This window comes from Medicago sativa, chromosome 5 (assembly GCF_051527215.1).
Source record: "Medicago sativa cultivar Bolivia chromosome 5, Bolivia_mono, whole genome shotgun sequence".
Classification (NCBI taxonomy): domain Eukaryota; kingdom Viridiplantae; phylum Streptophyta; class Magnoliopsida; order Fabales; family Fabaceae; genus Medicago; species Medicago sativa.
The window spans coordinates 34,393,549-34,401,797 of NC_140753.1; positions in this window are offsets into that span (position 1 = coordinate 34,393,549).

The window sequence follows — 8,249 nt, forward strand, 5'->3', positions numbered from 1 at the left end:
AGAGTTTATATACTAGCTATACTCAATTGGGCTTATCTCTTAAACCTTAATGGGCCTAACCCATTTCTATTCTAACACCCAAAATGTCACTACTCACTTAATGGTAAATTATAACACTAACGGTCACTTAATGGTAATTAAAATAATTACTACACCCTCTCTAGTAACTTGGTAAAATAATACTCCTACTAAACATTAAAAATAATCCTCGTCCAAAATTACCCCTACTCTCAAAATGACCAAAATACCCCTAAGTCCAAAATGACTAAAATACCCTTCTAACACCGAATTCTACGAATCCCAACCAAAAATACACACAGAGGCAAATAATCACATAATAGCACATCCAACACACATAAATAAATAATAAAATAAATCTAGCGAAAATCGGGCTGTTACAACTCTCCCCCACTAAAAAGAATTTTCGCCCTCGAAAATTACCTGAAGGAAACAACTCCGGATACGAAACCTTCATCCTACTCTCCGATTCCCAAGTGGCACTCTCACCGGTTGGTCCAACCCAAATCACTTTAACCAAAACGATCTCCTTGCCACGCAAACGCTTCACTTCACGATCCTCAATCCTAACTGGCCAAGTCTCAACAGTCAAATTATCCCTTACTTCCAAATCATCCACTTGAATCACATGGGACGCATCATACACATACTTCCACAACTGAGACACATGAAACACATCAAGAAGATTCGATAAAGATGGCGGTAACGCAATCCGATACGCTACAACCCCAACCTTCTCAACAATCTCAATCGGTCCAACAAAATGAGGAGTTAACTTCCGACACTTCAAAGCACGTCCAACACCGGTTACAGGATTCACTCTCAAAAACACATGATCACCAACCTGAAACTCAAGGTCCTTCCTCCTCTTATCATGATAACTCTTCTGCCTACTCTGAGACGTTTTCATCTTCTCTTGAATCATCTTAACCTTCTCGGTCGTCTCTTTCACAACTTCCGGTCCTAACAAAGCACTCTCTCCTGACTCATACCAACACAAATGAGTTCTACACCTCCGACCATACAAAGCTTCAAACGGTGCCATCCTGATACTAGAATGAAAAATGTTGTTGTATGTGAACTCAATCAACGGTAAACATTCGACCCAACTGACACCTTGCTCCAACACACAAGCTCTCAACAAATCTTCCAAACTCTGAATAGTCCTCTCCGTCTGACCATCAGTCTGGGGATGATAAGCAGAACTCAACCTCAACTTAGTTCCCAAAACATCTTGCAAACTCTCCCAAAACTTAGAAGTAAACCTCGGATCCTGATCTGACACAATACTAGAAGGAACACCATGCAATCTAACAATCTTCTCAATGTAGATCTCAGCCAACTTCGCCACAGACATACCAGTCTTAATAGGAACAAAATGTGCCGACTTCGTCAACCGATCAACAATCACCTAAATAGAATCAAAACCCTTAGCAGTCTTCGGCAAAGCTCCAACAAAGTCCATTGACATACTATCCCACTTCCACTCTGGCACAAACAACGGTTGCATCAAACCTGACGGCTTTTGATGTTCAATCTTAGACTTCTGACAAACCAAACAAGCATACACAAACTCTGCGATATCCTTCTTCATTCCAGGCCACCAAAACAACTTCTTCAAATCCTGATACATCTTAGTCGCTCTGGGATGAATACTCAAACTACTTATGTGACCTTCTTCCAAAATCCTTCTCTTAAGCTCAAGAACTCTTGGTACACAAACACGATCACGAAACATCAAAACACCGTTCTCATCCAATCTAAAGTCTCCACCTTTGCCTTGATTAACCAACACCACACGATCAACCAGTTCCAAATCTTCCTTCTGACCATTCTTGATCTCCTCCAGAATATTACTTGTCAACTTCAACACTCCCAACCTCACACCATCCGGCGTTAACTCACTAACCAAACTCAAGTCTCGAAATTGCTCAATCAACTCCAACTCTTTCACCATCAAAGCAGACATATGCAACGACTTCCTACTCAAAGCATCAGCAACAACATTGGCCTTTCCAGGATGATAGCTCAACTGGAAGTCAAAATCCTTAAGATACTCCAACCATCTCCTCTGCCTCATATTCAACTCCTTCTGGTCAAACAAATACTTCAAACTCTTATGGTCACTGAACACTTCAAACTTAGAACCATACAGATAATGCCTCCAAATCTTCAACACATACACGACAGCCGCTAATTCTAAGTCATGAGTCGGATAATTCTTCTCATGCACTTTCAACTGCCGTGAAGCATAAGCCACAACCTGACGATTCGGCATAAGCACACCACCAAGACCCATCTTAGAAGCATCACAATACACAACAAAAGATTCCTTCGGATTCGGCAAAATCAACACTGGAGCTGAAATCAACCTCTTCTTCAACTCTTGGAAACTATTCTCACACTTAGCATCCCAAACATAAGCTTGTCTTTTCCGAGTCAACTGCGTCAATGGCAACGTCAACTTAGAGAATCCCTCAATGAACCTCCGATAGTAACATGCCAATCCAAGAAAGCTTCTAACCTCGAATACGGACTTAGGTGATTCCCACTGCAACACTGCATCAACCTTCAACGGATCCACGACAATACCACCTTTAGAAATCACATGACCAAGGAAACTCACTTCCCGCAACCAAAACTCACACTTCGACAACTTAGCAAACAACCTCTTCTCCTTCAACACTCCCAACACAATCCTCAAATGCTCGGCATGCTCTTCTTCAGACTTCGAATACACCAAAATATCATCTATAAACACCACCACAAAACGATCCAGAAAAGGATGAAATATCCTATTCATGTATTCCATGAAGACACCTGGCGCATTAGACACTCCAAATGGCATCACAGAATACTCATTGTGTCCATACCTCGTTCTGAACGCAGTTTTGGATATATCTTCCGCCTTCACTCTAATCTGATGATATCCTGATCTCAAATCAATCTTGCTAAACACTTCCGCCCCAACCAACTGATCCATCAAATCATCAATCCTCGGAAGCGGATACCGATTCTTGATTGTTACCTTGTTCAACTGCCGATAATCCACACACAACCTCATGCTTCCATCTTTCTTCTTTACCAACAACACAGGAGCTCCCCACGGAGAAACACTCGGCCTGATAAACTGTTTCTCGAGCAACTCTTCCAACTGTTTCTTCAACTCACCCAATTTTGATGCAGACATCCGATAAGGCGCAATCGAAATAGGACTCGTTCCAGGCACCAAATCAATTGCAAACTCAACCTCTCTCTCCGGTGGTAACTCGGTAATGTCGTCCGGAAAAACTTCTGGAAATTCTTGCACTACCGGCAAATCACCAACTCCTTTCTCACTACTCTCCTTCAAGGAAGCAAACATCATGAACACACAAGCTTCGCCATCCAAAGACTTCTTCACTTGCTCCGCGGTTAAGAACCTTCCGCCTTCTTCAGCTACCGGTTTAGAAAACGTTATACTCTTGGTCAAACAATTAATGTTAACACCAAAAGTCAACATCCAATCCATACCAAAAATTACGTCCATATGCTTCAACGGAAGACACACAAGATCCAACTCAAAATCAACATGAAACTTAACACCAACAACAACCAACCAAGCCTCTGCAACCAAAGATACCTTCCCTTGCCAGACCCAACAAACCTGAAACAACCTGCTACTCCCCCACTACGCTCAAACCCACCTAAAAGAATAGAACAACACAACAAGTATCGACAGTACTCCCGTACATGTCGCATACAACAGGAAATTCAACGGGTTTTGATCTGGACAAGACCAACCAGGCTCTGATACCAACTTGTAACACCCTATTTCTAATAAGCGGTAAAACGCGCGAATATACAAACATATTCTAGAAATAGATGCTACGTCTTCAAATAAACCACAATACATACATGCGTAAAGATCATGTCACATCACATAGCAGCGGAACATATACATATAATCCATAAACAACTCCCAATCTCAGTATAATAAAATATATCCTCCATATCTCAAATACAACAATATCTCAACTCCAAAATACATGGTCCAAAAATAAAACCAACTTGCAAGAACTATCCTAGATCAGAGCCCTAATCTAGACACTTGCATGAAAAAGAGGAACTCCACTCCTCGGCATCAACAAGCAAACAACTAAGCATCCTGCACGCCGTCTACCCGTCCATACAGAAAGGTAGGCGGTCCACCACAGACCACTGAGGGTTAGCATTACATCATCATAATCCATCAAAGATTTAAACAAGAACATTGGAAATGAAAGATATATTCAAGAATACAGAATAACAAATCATACATTTATTCACAAGTATTCATGATTCTCATACCATTCAAAACCATTCCATATCATCATTCCAAGTTCATGTCAACAAGTGTACCATGCACGTATCACATATACATAAGCCTTCCTCTTAGAACACTAGCATCACATGATTATTATTATCCCCCATCACTTACATTTCAAGCTATCACATTATTATCATAGCATAGCATGCATATTCAACCTCTAATCAAGTCATCAACAAAAGCTCATCATTTATCAACATCAATCAATGAAAACATTACTCACTTCATTACTCATCTAGCATGCTTATCTCAACAAGTACAATTCATCATTTCCAAATTATAAGCAAGCAATCATCATTATCAAAGAAATCACCATATCATATGTATGTATATATACAATTCTCACCTCATCATTATTATCCAATTAATTATCATCAAATAGATTCATCAAGTGTATAAGTACAAACATTTAAGACATGCAATTAGAGCATAAATCAATTATTCACAACCATCCACAAAATTCACCAATGTACTTATACATCAATCCACACAATCACAACATTCACCAAATTTCACCAATACACAAATTCGCCAAGTCATATATTCAATTACGACACCACTCATCAATTATTCAAATGCATGCAATGTTCTAGACTCTTCTCTAGATGCATGTGGTACCAAATCACCTCAAGGTCGTCACCTTCGATGCAACAAAAACATCGTACTCACCTCAATTGGATATAAAATCCGCCACCATCAGTCTTGGATATAAAATCCACCACCATCAGTCATGAATGCATGAACATATGACTCAACTACAAATGCATATGTTCACACAAACAATAATCACCTCACCATCACCAATACTTGTACATATGCAATCATTAACAATTCACCATCACATATCATATATACAATCACTAACCACATCCAAAAATCACACAACATGTAGTTGTCACATAATTACAACACCAATCATCTTCACATAACATATAATAATTCTCCATAAAGGATTCACAATCAATCGATTCTCGTAAGTCATCTTTAGTCAAGTTCGTCTCTCCAAGTCATAACTTAAAATTAATTGAACAATTAATTCAAAACCAAGTAAACAAGTTCCAATGCCTCAACTAAACATACCTCTAGGCCACATATGAGTGCAATAGAGGATACCTTGGCGTTTCACCGACCAAATACGACGAATTCATAAAAATCACAAAGTTCGTCTCCCTTTATCACTTTTCACAAAAGTTTCCATTTTCAAATCAAAACAAGTTAAATTCACCACATCATAGATTAAATACCATTAAACACCTTTATTGAAGTCATAAAACTCAAGTTTCGAAGTTTAGAAGCAATCCATAAGGTTAGGGTCGACTTAGAAATAGTTATACGGAGTTTTCGTAAAATTTCTCTAAGACATCCTTAGAGTGTTTTCCTCATAACTTAAAAACCAAAAATCATTTTCAAGTCAAACCAAAGCCATTGGAAAGCTAACAAAATTATCTACAACTTTCATGTTTAAACCAAAAGCTAATTCAAAACGAAAAAGGGTGAAAAAGTACAAAAAACGCAGAAACTGAAGTTCTGTCAGCACGCACGGCCCGTGCCACGCACGGGCACGGCCGTGCCAAAAGGTACAGAAAGTTAGCACGGCCCGTGCCATGCACATCACGGCCGTGCTCGATTGACAGCACAGCTTTTTCTTCGTTTTTCCGTTTTCACCATTTCGCGCATAAAATTCAAACCGTTAATCGGATTTCGATGCCGTTTTCGCCTACATGCTCCTGACACTTAGCTCTATCATAATCTACAGAAAAATTCAAGTTTCAACCATCCCAAAATCATTTCTCCCAAACCTCACATAATCACTTATTTGCAAAAACACTTAAACACCGGCATCTCACACGAAAAACCCGTTTTCTCCCAAACGACTCTACTAACGCAACCACAACATGAAAACAGAAATTATACCAAGTCAAATTCATCCAACAACATCAAAAACTCAGTCAACAACTTCATATTTCAAAAGTTCATTTTGGTCCTTCACATGAACATCTTAGCACAACTTCACCAATTCAAACAACAACTTCACAAAATGGAATACCCATGGTATAAATCAACAACAACAACATATCTAATTCATCAACAACCTCATTCAAACATGAATCCATCACTATTCAACCACAACAATACTAATTTATACCATTTTGAGCAAAATCAACAAAGTATACATATAAACATATATTGAGCATGTAATTTCATCAACAACAACTTGATTATCAACAAATCAAGTCCTCAAACATAACAACATTAATTATGCACGAATTTTACAACAATTAGATTCAATTCATCAATTTAACAAAATGGGTAAAGAGAAAAAGATATGAATTATGGTTGAAATCTAACCCTCTTACCTCTAACACCAAGAATTTCTAACCCAAGCTTCAATTTAGCTCCTAGATGATGAATCCCCCTTCTAGCTCTAGCCTTCCTCTTCAATCTCTTCAAACCCTTTCTTCTCTCTATCTCTATCTCTTCTCTCAAATGAAATGAAATGATAAAATGTTTGTAAAACCTAGTTTCACCAACAACTAGAGTTTATTTAGTAGCTATACTCAATTGGGCTTATCTCTTAAACCTTAATGGGCCTAACCCATTTCTATTCTAACACCCAAAATGTCACTACTCACTTAATGGTAAATTATAACACTAACGGTCACTTAATGGTAATTAAAATAATTACTACACCCTCTCTAGTAACTTGGTAAAATAATACTCCTACTAAACATTAAAAATAATCCTCGTCCAAAATTACAAAATTACCCCTACTCTCAAAATGACCAAAATACCCCTAAGTCCAAAATGACTAAAATACCCTTCTAACACCGAATTCTACGAATCCCAACCAAGAATACACACAGAGGCAAATAATCACATAATAGCACATCCAACACACATAAATAAATAATAAAATAAATCTAGCGAAAATCGGGCTGTTACAAAGCATGCTGAGGGACATGAGTGTACTAGATGGGATTTGTCCCTCCTCATAAACGGGATATATATCTTTAGGCCTCTTGATGAAATATGACTGTAAAACTGCATGGCCATGCCGAACTAAGTCAATATAAGATATTAGACTTATTCGTTATTCAGTATATTTCGGAATCAAGAAATATAAATATTGATCTATACAAGGGTGACAATATCTATGCCTTGGGATCAATAAAGATATCGAGACAAAGGAGTAATTGTACACATGAGTATTATCATGGAAAGGTTTCGTCAGATCACTTGACATTCTTGTCACTTAGGTAGCAATGATGTGTTGCTAGATACCGCTCATTGTTTATAATATTAAATATTAGATTTAATATTATTGCCAACGTGACTAGAACCTATAGGGTCACACACAAAGAATAGTCAAAAGAGAAATATATAAGTATGACTTATATAAGGGGTGCGTTTAGTAAATAACGCTAATTAGTTAGCAAAATTACTAAACTCGTTGTTGGGCTTACTGAAGCCCAATAGTGACTTCTGACTTGCAGAGCACACTAGAAGTTTCTATATATACAACTCTAGTGCTGAAGTTTTTGGTTACAGGTTTTTGGAGCAACCCTTTTCTCTGCACTTCTGATTCCTTGGCTAGCACCGAGTTTTGGAGGAGCACTGTTCGTGTGGACTAACTAGAGGCATCGCTACTTTGCCTGCTCTTAAAGAGGTAAACACATAATCCTTAAAGTGTTAATGGGATTTCTTTCCGCAAAGAGGATTAAAATTTTAAAAACCCCTCTTAAAATCCCTTCAGCAGAGCATCGGTTGTGATTAAGTCATTGAATTCAAATCTATTGTGTTTGCCTGTTACATGCTTTCTCGATTTCGAATATGATTCATATGACATGGCATGATGTTTTAATTTTGTATATGCGATATACGT